Genomic DNA, 12,426 nt, shown 5'->3' on the forward strand with positions numbered 1-12,426 from the left:
AACGTTACCTCATTTTTAATAGCCACTATAGAATTATGAAACTAAGGTATTTTTATCCCTCCTCCAAAGATAAGAAATTTCTGAACGTGTAAGATTAAAAAGACGTTAAAAAAATACATTTCAAAATAAATCTAATTTTATCAATCAAATACAACATGTGAAATTTAATAAACCTTTGCATGACTTAAATTTTATCAAGATATCTTTTCTAAGTAAGATCTAAATGTATAAAAGCGTGGTTAGCGAACAAAATGAACAAATTTTTAACAAGTTCAAAGCGAGCATTAAGAAAGTTGTTACTTAAGTATCGTTATTAGGAAACTTATTAATTATTGAATGGTTTTTATTTGGGAAATGTCTCTTACAATATTGTTAATCGACGTGACTGTGGGAACCAGAAACCAGGAATTCGTTTTTTTGTGTTTTTATAATAAAGAAAATAGACAATAGGCGCATGTAATATATGACAAAAAAAATTATCATAACGATGTAATATTCCGTCTAACAATGATGTCAAAATAGAAATAAAAAATTAGCACTATTCCTTAATTTATAAACAAAAAATTTTTTTTTGAACCTTATGTGATACAATTTTATATATTCAGCTCAAAAATATTTAAATGTTTGAACCTTTATTCTATAAAATCTTTTTCAATTCAATACTCTACATTATTTATTTTTTAATTATTATTGCATTTTGTAATATATATAATGCTAAATCTACATAATTAAAAGTGAAAGATGCTACATTAAACAGCCTCTCTACGTAATTTCTATTGTAATGTGTTGTATTATCTGTGCGTATAATCAACATTTCTCATTATAAGACGTCACTAACACTTTCAGTTTTACGTATCGAATGACACTTAACATAAGAAACAAAAAAAAGTGTTCAAAATTATATTTAATCTGTTAGAGTAATAATGTTTCTTTATATGTATATAAAAGCGGCCTTATATATATAATCCAACTACGGTTACATTCGGACACACTGCTCTAAACTAAAAACAAGAGTCATAACGATATATGTTTTCTTTTTAATCTAAGTTTTAAGTGACAACGATATTTAAAGCACGTGATGCTGTGTCCTTAATCATAGAAATGTTCTGTTTAAATCTAAACTTAGCGGAGTCGCTTCTAGTAAAATCATAATGTTGAATTCCCTTTCATAGAGTAGAATCTGAATGATTATGAACGAGCGAAATCTACAACTCACTTGAAAGAACAAATTTAACATAGGTACATTATTTTATATAATAAAAGTTGCAATGATAGGTCATTATTCAGCGGCCGGCTCCCTCGTGGAGGTAGTTGGCAATTTCCTGACGGGTGAGGTCAAGTATGGTGTCGACACTCGTTATCCACCATGAAGGTTTAACATTCGACTGACGGGTTTCAGGCGAAGGTATATTTTATTAGGCTTTATACATACATATGAATATATATTATTAACTTACATGTTTAGAAAAAAATAAGCCACTATACAGATTCATTATATGAATAACAAGCCAAATCTGAAATATTTAACTTGTAGGGAAAGATTCTGTGAAGTCGGCATTTTATATAAATGTTATAGTAGGGTTTCTCAAAGTACATGTTTTTCACGACTTAGAAGGTTTCTTAACAGAATTGAGATAAGCTATGCTTTATTTTTCTTTTAGCAGATCTTTTGCTACACTTAACACTGAAACTGTTGAGGATATTTTATTTAATTTTAGAGTTTTGTTGTCTACCTACATTTTATTTCATGTTAATTTATATACCAGTTGTAAATATATATAATCAAGGTATAATGATTTATTTACCCAAGTAAAAAACAATCTGCTCCTTTATATTATAAACTTAATAATGTTCAGATAATATATTTATAAAACACCTTTTTCATCAATTATTATAGACATATATTTGATATGAATTTAATTTTGTTTGTAAATTAATATTGTGGGTATAACAGGACGTTAGAAGCGGAATAAATTGTAATGAAGACGACGGTGGGTGTAGGAATTATGTCATGTAGGAGTATTGAGGAAGTAGGAACGATTCAATCAAACGCTTTAGACCATGCGATCCAATACAAGAGAAGATTTGGTTAAAAATAAAAGCTTTCATCGCGGATTTCAAAGCAATAAATTTGAATATACGATTACTTCAGTGAAAACGCTAACTGAAAATCCATCCATTATCAGGGAACATCTTTATGCTTATAAATAATTTATATATAAAGGGCATTGAACCTGTAAAAGGTTTTATTGCTGGATTTGTTTTATTTATTAAAAAAAAAAATATAGTATTATACTTTAAAAACTTTCAATCCATCAGCTAGTGTTGTTCTTATTTCACTTTGCTATTAATTTTCTTTAATTAAGCGTAAATAAAAATAAACACTCTCGAATACTGAAACTCATTTATAACTGTATTAAGTAAAGTTAATAACAAAGAAACGTTTTTACAATAAGTCTTGCTTTTTAATATTTTCTACGTTCATTGTACAATAGTCGCTATTCTAAACATGGAAGCCGTAACTTTCATTTCAGATGATCCGAAACGAATGTAATCCGAGTATAAAATTAAATGATCAAGATATCGACATGTAGAGAAAGGTTTTTCATTATAATGTATGTATAAATATTCTGTCATAATTACATATAAATAAAATTCAATGTTAAAATATTAATTTTATATAGCACATGACGACCCAAATATCAACTGGTCGGACCGGTGCGTGACTCACCGGTCCGCCGTACTAGGGCGATGGTGTCTGACGTCTGTGATGTAAGAAAAAGATCGCGCGAAGACACGTTACTTAGCTAACACATACATTCAATTGAAGTTTAATTGATTTATTCATATAATTCTTATAATTAGAAAATATATAAATAAAGAAGATAATTATACATAAATAATAGTACAGTTAGTACAAGTGATATCTTCAAATGGTATAAACTTTAAAATCGTATCATACTTAACGTTAGTTATGAGTCATAGCCAGGTGAACGGCGCCTGCACGTCTGTACGCTTACCAGCAGTTTCTGGCGTCACACAACGAACGGAGCGTTTCGAGTTTATGAATCATAAATGCACTGTGACAATACATATCACGCGTTTTTATAAGAATGAAACTTATAACGCTCTGTAAATAGTGTGACGGTGGAGGCAAGTGATTAACGTAAGCGTATATTATTATCATACGAACGGTTTTTTTGGTAATAGTATTGATTTAATTTTATTGTACGTTTATTAACTATAATTGAATGCTTTTCATGTGTGATATAGACTGGGCATAAAAAAAAAATATATGTATTTTACGTACAAAATAAAAATCAAATTTATATTGTTTTATATTAAAATAAATAAATTTGTTACTTTTCATATAAATTTTGACTCGATTAATAGAAAAACAGTTATTGTTTAGTTCCGACTAATTTAATCATAAATCAGGTTTACAGATTGTCATAAATTTATGTACAAAAGGCTTTAAACTATATATCTTAATTTCTTTTTTATAATGTAAATGTATTTTTTTTTCTTGAACCACATTTTGTACTGTGTTATCTTTCATGACAAGGTCTCACTGCATACCAAGGTTTAGTAAGAAGAAAACAGACTTAAAAAACAACATAAACATTGCATAATATACTTTTTTATATAAAAAATAAAGGTACCTACTAATATCGATTTACAGCGTTGTGTATTATTTTGTACACGAGAGGTAGTTCTAATGATATGTAGAAAATACATCAAAAAGTACAACTGTCTTCCGATTTTTCTGATAAACTGTCTTGACTGATCAGAATATCCTTGTTTATATTAATGAAAATTTTTCTCCTACATGCTTACCCCAAGTCTGCATCCTCACAGTACATACGGCAGGTTAAAATTTTGGTGACCAGTGTTATTAAAGTAGGTTATTGAATGAGAAATGGGAAACGATACGATTGTAGTGTGACGAGACAAACTTGTGCTAAGCATTTTCTTAGACTTTAAGAAAGTAGGGTAATACAAAAGGTTAAGTTATAAGTATTGTGAAAATCTCAGTGAAAGACAATTAGGTATTTTTCAATGTTACATTTCCAACCAGCATTTTTTAATCCTGATTTAAGACATATTATTGTTTAATTTCGGACCACTAACTCATTTCCATTATTTTTTTGTAAAAAATTTACTATAAAATTATATATAAATAAAAATAATGATAAATGGATTCCATTTAAAAACAGTCCAAACGTATTTAATCAATTGAACTTAAATATTGAAATAAAAAAAATATAAAAAAAATCTATTAATTTAATTTAATATTTTCGGTTATATTTAAATCAAACGTACAAACATACAAGGACAATAAATCATATTATTAGATAATAATTATAAAGGCTATAGAAATGTATTATTTTATTTATGTATATGTTTAGGTGTTTTTAGTTAGTCCTAAAAAACAAACGGACTTACAATTAAATATGAATCATTTCAATTACATAATAATAGTTACCAAATGGCAAATATTAATTTAAATATTAAGCAGTGAGACGATGTCCAAGTCTAAGCGAGACGTTATTTACATCAGCGAGAGAAGTGATTTATCTCAAATCAACTTATTTTACGAGCGTTCACTTTGATGGGGGTGAATAGGAATAATTGGAATCTCCAGCGCAGCTTATATGTGTGGACTATTAACGCTTTCGACTCATGGCTTTGACGGTATTGTGCTTACTCCACGTGTGACCCAAATTTAATATTATTTTTTTGTATAGAACAGTACTGTCAACGAGCTTTACATCTGGAAATGTGTCTATAAATACAATGAGTGAGTCACTTTCGTACTATGGAGAATAATGTTTGTTACTATACAATGATAAGTGCATCATGTTTGATATTCAAAAACATAGATATTAATGACTGTTACAATATTTAGAGTATTTAATACGTAAATAATGTTTAATTTTTCACATTTTACATAATGTTTAAACATTATACATTTCATCAAAATTAGTCACGGAATGATAAGAGGAAAGTATACAACTATATTAGTTAAAAATAATATTTTTAATTTATAGTTGTAATGTGGAAAAACCTTACGTAGAAACGTATAATATATATTTAAAAATGATATATATGATACCATAACATTACACCAATAAAACTGTTACAATTTCCTTTATCAAAACTCTTCACGCGAGTTCTTTAAGAGCACTATAAATGACTATCGACAAATCCTTCCGACTCCACCTAGTGTATTAGGTAAATATTTTTGTGCCTAGGTCAATATTCTACCACTTTTACATATTCTATAACCGGTCACCACCCACCACTCGCCCACTTTACCACTATATATCGCGTGTTACCGCCAGCCTTCGATTCGTCGGTTCTTATAAGTGAAAAACATATAAAATTGTGCAAGACAAGTTTAACGAAATATTCTATGAAAGTGAGATCAGAATCTAAAAGCAATAAAGATTTCCAAATAATTTTAATATCTCAGATAAATCTAGAGCTATGAGAGCGATTTGTTTACACCAACTCGAAGAGAAGACTTAAGCCACCACATAAAATGTCATAAGCGTCAACAGATCAAACTAACACCGACAATGCGTACATTCTACACCCAAAACCGATATAGTGCTGAAGTCAAGCCCTCGTAACTTACCATGGGACAATCGCCTCTATTGTAATAGAGCTAATTTTAAAAGTTGTCTAAACTTTTTACCCTCCTACATCCGGTAGTTAAATTTATATGAACGTCTTCGACTTCAGTGACTTTACTGCACTCAATATTTTAAATCTCTTCAACCGAATTTTAAAACACTTTCACGTGTAGAATCATGGCCCGCAAAAGAATTCTATCTGCCATCATAACGGTAAGGTTTCAACGCAACTGCTAGACTAAAGGCAGCGATGCCTTAAATTATTAAGTACCAGCTATATTAGTACTCCATGGTTTGGGCTTATTCGTGCGTAAAGTCTGCGCATTTCACCGATAAGGCACGACACGGAAAAAAATACACGCAAAAACTTTGGCCGAAAACGATAATAAAAAAAAGTAAATGTCACTGTCACTGTCACGATAGTCGAATTATAATGACAGCATTAGATTTATCGTTTTGTTACAGCGGCGAGCGACGGACCCGCACTCGGCCGCCTCCAGACAACAACTGAGAGTTCACAGCTCACACGCACTGCGGGCCAATCACTAGATACAGGGGATGCATAGCATCAACGATACACTGTAATGTATCGAGATAGATTGAATTACAGGAGATAAGATGATAGGATGATATAATTATTTAATACATAGTGTCTTAAGTACTATGGGATATTAGAAATATTAGTAGATTAGTCCACTATTAGAATTAAAAATCAACATAAAATATGATCAATTATCATGATCTACAACCAGGATACTGATGCAAGATAGTTCGAAACGATTATAAAATTTTATATATACTAACAAATTACGTATCTAAACATATTGCGAGAGTAGTGACTTAATAATTATTTATAATTGTTTCACTTAATAACGACTGTACTCTCACCATGAGTTTGCCTGGTCATATTTTACGGTTACTGCATCGTCATATGTACACTCATATGTGAAATTTTATTAATAAAAAATGGAAAACACAATGTTCAATCGTCAACGGTAGTGGTGGTACTGTTTCATATTGTTGCATGCCACAGCCCCCTAAGCAAATTAATACAATTCTATACAAAAACAGGACACACTGTACACGAGTCACACACGAATTAGCAAAGGCCAATGGTCCATCATTACCGGAGCACTAATGTAGTATCACGTAAGAAAGCGCATAATTAAACGCGTCACTGTTACATTTGTATTCTAATTAGCAAGTATATATGTATTCGTTTATCATTATGTATAGAATACTATCAGTGTTAATTGAGATGTTTGTTTGATCACGAGATCTCGCACAATCCGCCGAGCGGATCAAATAGAAAGTTCTAGTTATGTTAATTAGATGTGATAAGACCTACATATATATATAGTGAGCTGTTCACATTACATGTCCTAGTAAATGTTGCCATTAAGTTGCTGATACTCGCGACTCTCTCCGTTAGTTTTCTGGTTGTGTGATGATTTTTGAGTGACCTTGGATTTTTTGAATGACCTTGGATCGGTGTACCGAATGGACAAATATTTGAGCATTGTGTGTATAAAATGTATAGGTTAAATAATTGATTGGTACATTATACTCATAGATATATCTATAATGAGTTATTAATAGAATATCCTGTAAGAGGCATTGCCTTTATAAGGCTGGTATTATTTTTTCAGTTCGCAATACATAAATGCACGGAGAATTCAAAAGTGAACTCTTAACCGTTAGAAGGAAGCGACAATGAAGTCAGACGCCTTTTTTAATTTAAACTAACCGTTGGTATAGCATCTGTAATTACTTGCTTACTGTTAATATAACCGAGAGCCATTTAGGTCTTGACCTAAAAATTTTCAAAGTTTTTTTGGCAAACTTATAAAACATTGAAATGTGTGCAATATGCTTACTCCGGTTTTTTCCATCACACTACATACAGAGCGTCTCCCGTTTTATCATTAATAAATTACTTTAATACTATCATGTGTGAAGATTTATGAATGAAAGCTGTTAACGCATCGTACGTAGCGTGATGATGCCAAATTAGTATAAGCATGCTAAAAACTACTTTCCACTTGTGTTTAACAAATTGCTAATATTCATCAATACGAAGTTACCATTACTAAACATTATATAAATAAACCATATGGAGAATAAAAAACCTGATGTAAGTAAAATAAATATTTATATATATATTTCTTAAAATGGATGGATTAGGATATATTTTGTTCCTAATCTCTATATCATAGTCACTTTGAAAAAAATACTAAATATTGAATAGTCAAATAACATTCCGTAATTATTGGAGGTCTTTAAGATCGATCGAGAAGTGTTTCTAATAGAGAACAGTCCAATTTGTCCAACAGTTTATTCGAGTTCAAACTGAGATAATTCACTTTCGCTTTAAGATCACCGCTACCCGAGACGAAACCTCTTAGCATTCAATGGACGTGCGGGTGCCGGGTCCACCGCGTTGCAGGGAGAGCAGCTTCAACAGTCAAGGACCCAGAAAAGTCTCCTAAAAGGTTCGATAATTCAAACAGAAGGACATGTGTAATATTAGCAGGGTTATAAAACACGATCAAAGAATTCTTAACTTTCAGATAATCTATTCGACTCATTCCTGTGATACAAAATAGTAAAATCGATACATATGGTGTTATAACAGAACACGCGAACCAAGCCGAGGGAAACGGTTAGTAAGTACAAAGTGGTGTACAAACGATAATTAAATCGCCCAACCTACAGAGGTCAGTGAACTCATAGCCATTACTTATATTAACGTAAGCATGAGAACGTTATGATGCATTATGGACATAATAGGCTGGATTCTCTGTTGATATTTTCAAAAAATTTAAGTTTGTTGTTATGGAGGCTCTCCAAACTTTAAATTTTATTATTTGAGGTACAAACTTATATAGATATTGTATATAGAGCAATAATCGACCTATATGTACATGTAAATATATATACCTTTGCCCCGGAACGTGAAGGTTGGAACGAGCATGGTTTCTAGAAATAAGGCAAGCATTTTTTGTTTAGTTTCGATCTGATTAGAAGAAGTACGTTTTAGGACACAAAGACCAAATTAAGCCTTACTTAGTTTATAAGTTCATGAAGAACAACAATTTTGTTTCTGATTTGCACTCGAAGGATTTAAAATACCTCACGAACTTTATTGAAAGTTTACGAAGTAAGAGACGAGAAACAGTATATTTATATAATACATTTAATACAACGTAATATACGGTCATAAATAAAACAGTTTGTTGAGTAAGCATTATAGTCATCGAAGTGAAAACATTGCTAATTAACATTCAAAAGGAAATTACTTATGATACTATGCACCGACGCCAGCATGCGAAGGTTCGATCTATATAGGTACTAGATAATAACGCGGTTTCACTCACTATGACGATTGGGATTTCAATACTATTATTAGTAATAAAAATAAATGTTCGGACGTTGATTAATGTTATATAAAGTTAACAAAATATGTAAGTCATTATTCCTATTCGGAATATAAAGCTTTGTTTCATTGTCTCCAATTACTTCCAAAGCATAGCACTATGATTGGGACATTGCAAAAAAATCGGATTGTTTTTAAATTTGATACAATAGAAATAGATAGAAAAGATTGCGAGTATTTCATTATACGTATCGTAGAAAATTGCTCTATAAGATTCACTAGAACTAGATAAGTGACTCACTAGAACCTTAAAACTGAGTAATTATATTCTTTATTTGTATTATTTAAAGCCATTTAGCACACGTCTTACCCTTACATGTATGTGTCAGACCTCAAATATTCAGTAATGTAACAAGTCAGTCAAACGATTCATTATATCTGAGACCTGTGTGTCATCCTAGGCAAGGGAATAATTATAATATTCATAACAGTGACATTTTAGGATACTACAAATAGCAGCAATCTTCGATCAATTCCTACGCGACTTTTCAACATCGAAAATAGCGTAGGTATCGGAACTATGCAGAACGTGAACTATTATAAACGGAGTCAGTCCTTTAAGTTTAGCTTCAGTTCGAAAATTCAGTTATTGTTTGTAGAATTTAAGTTTGTGGCACATCTAAATTCGTGATTACATTAAGTTAATTGAGAAACATAAAATAAAAAACGCTAAGCGCTAACAATTATATAGAACATGAATATTACTCGCTAGATTCGGTACAAAAATTCATGTTCGATAAATTAAATGTAACCAGGGACATAAAGAAAGCAAAAGCCATATATGGCATTACATAATTCTATGGCGCTCATACCCCCAAAATAAAAGCAAAAGCTGATGTCCCTTCCGTCAATTGTCACAACATAACGCCATGCGCAGAACAAAAAACAATTCACTCAGAGAGCACATCTCTTCAAAACTAGTCTTCAATGAATGTTTCGTAATATGATGTCATGGTGTAATTAACCGACTGTAAATGGGGTCGACTTTCATATAAGATGCACATAAACCGGCTCCATTGCGAAGCAGCTGATTAATTTATGTCAATTGATATATGTACTAATAAATTTTGTTAAACACACAACTGCAATCCTTGCCCTATATTTGTTAGATTTCATACTCCCTTGTAATACTTTATCTCGATCGCGTCTCTCGAAATAACTATATCAGATAAAAATGTTTTTGGATACGCTAGTTTATATATTGACTTTAATCTACCTTCTGTAGTACACACGTAAGGGAGTATGTATTATACGAATGCGCTAACCAAAACACATTAAGCCTTCTCCGACAGAGACACAAGCAATCCAGTATTGCGTTCATAGCTACAAGCCACACGACCAAATCCAATACATCAAAAAACCATTATACCTTGAACTGTCAATAATATCCTGAAATAACTAAGCTTTAAACTGAACCTGCAGCTATATTAGTCACTGTATATATAACTCACACAACCACTACACTGTCACCATAACAGACCGAACAATGCGAAAATGATAAATGTAAAGAATCCTCTCGCCGTTATTAACGACGGAGCTAATAACGCGAAATTTATCTTCCGGCTTACTCCGACATCGTTCCGTTCATGAGAATGGAAGAGTGGATTTTTCTCTCTTTTATTATTTTTTTTTAGTCAGAACTGTCTCTACGTACACCGTCCGGGGCACGCCGGCGAGGCGACTGCTGGGATCGAACTAGACTCAACCCCGGGGAAGGCTGGGTGTCAGTTCATCACGTGCCAGCAATCATGAACTTAATACCTGGAGCATACGGTGCTTATTCGATTGCTGCCCGACTCATAATCGATCGCCTTCATGCTACGGTAGAAGAGCGCAATACTGGAGCCAATCAAACTTCAACTCTATTGGATTGATATCAAAGTGTATTTTTTTGGTTTCGTTATATTTCTGTGAAAAATTCAGGGATGAGGGGACTGTATAGAGGGCGTAGTTCGATGGAACGCCGGTCTATCCGATGGCTTTTATATCGAAAATTACTTTGACCAGAGTTAATATTAATAAACAAACATGTTTTATATAGCCAATGCGACAATATCACTTAATTTACTATAAACAATAAATATAATCTTCCTCAAATTTTATTCTATATATTTTATAACAGGACCTGTACGACTCATTATATACATGTCCCATAATACTTGGTATATCTATATTGAATTGTGTTTGTTTAGAAATTTTATATGTATGGTTGATGACTAAGCCTGCATCATGTTGCAGACGTCGTATGGGCGGGAGATGAGGCGGAATCAATACAATGCAGTGACTGTCAGAGACCTTCACTGCCGTTTATGGCGAAGGTTGTGCGGATTTCGTAATATTAATATGTTTAGTGTTTTTGTTGTCGTATATAAGTACATATTACCTTAATTAATGCACAAAATATATGATTTACAAGACTAATTTTTGCCAGCGACTTCATCCGATTGTATTTGGGACTTGGGTTCAGGGACTAGCTTTCTACGGTATATAGTCTTCATCATATGGTTTTAGACAAAGCATAATTATTACGGAGTCTTGTGACGAGAAGTAAATATACAGACTTAGAGGTTAATTATATGTAAGCTACTTTAGGGAGAGTTTCATCAAAATCAGCCCAATAGTTTAGAGTGACAGAGCAACAAACACCCATACATCCACATAAGCATTCATAACGAAACATTTACTTATAGGTTTTTTTTTATATTCTTGTACAGTCCGAAAATCTAATACTATTCTATTCTACTAGGGTGGGGGTTAGTTGAAACCAAGTCGTTGAATTTAGAATCAATAATATGACGTAGCTTGGTGTGTTGTGATTTACGCTACAATTGTCTTGGGCTTACCTTCGGGAATAAGAAATTCATTCAACTTAAAGGATTGGAACAAATGAGGTAAAATTTTTGTTTCTTCGTAAAACTTAAGGTCACTTATATTTTGGTGCAAAAATATTTTGAGTTCATGCGATTGATTGATTTAAAGCGCGGGCACATTTCAGTCAAAACAATATTGGTCACGATATAATGAAGTGTAAAGATTTCTGAGCACGCATCGCCAGAGGAAGCATCGCTACGGGCATACTAATGACTAAAATATTAATAATTATTACTGCTGTTTATAGAAAAACAATATAATAAGGAGAGGAGAAATAATTAATGAAGAACATCGAAAAACAAAGAAATCTCACGTAAATAATTGAAGTGAACACATGTATGTAGGTACAAAGAAATTAGGTTGTAAGCTTCTTTGTGATAGGACAGTTAAAGGAAATTTAGGCTAAAAAAACTTGTGTCGCGTATATTAATTGATAAGGAATACAGGATACAGGATTTTGAGAGAGAAAACACATAATTT

The 12,426-nt window shown here is 31.9% G+C and overlaps 1 protein-coding gene and 1 long non-coding RNA gene across 4 annotated transcripts in view; one reads left to right on the forward strand and one right to left on the reverse strand.

The window, feature by feature from the left end:
* LOC116769282 (adenomatous polyposis coli protein-like) overlaps window positions 1-12,426 on the reverse strand; it is a 36,303-nt gene that overhangs the window by 18,985 nt on the left and 4,892 nt on the right. For 2 of the 3 annotated variants that reach the window (XM_061529395.1, XM_061529394.1), the window contains exon 1: window positions 10,445-10,668. The exons of the other annotated variant lie outside the window; for it this stretch is intronic. The gene's annotated coding sequence lies outside the window, so the exon portion shown is untranslated. Of the gene's footprint in view, window positions 1-10,444; window positions 10,669-12,426 lie in introns of those variants that run through there. 3 annotated transcript variants of the gene reach the window in all.
* On the forward strand, window positions 7,105-8,213 carry LOC133320784 (uncharacterized). Its single transcript, XR_009753927.1, has 3 exons — window positions 7,105-7,160; window positions 7,289-7,387; window positions 8,015-8,213. It is a non-coding gene; the product is annotated as an uncharacterized LOC133320784 (long non-coding RNA).

This window comes from Danaus plexippus, chromosome 5, assembly GCF_018135715.1.
Source record: "Danaus plexippus chromosome 5, MEX_DaPlex, whole genome shotgun sequence".
Classification (NCBI taxonomy): Eukaryota; Metazoa; Arthropoda; class Insecta; order Lepidoptera; family Nymphalidae; genus Danaus; species Danaus plexippus.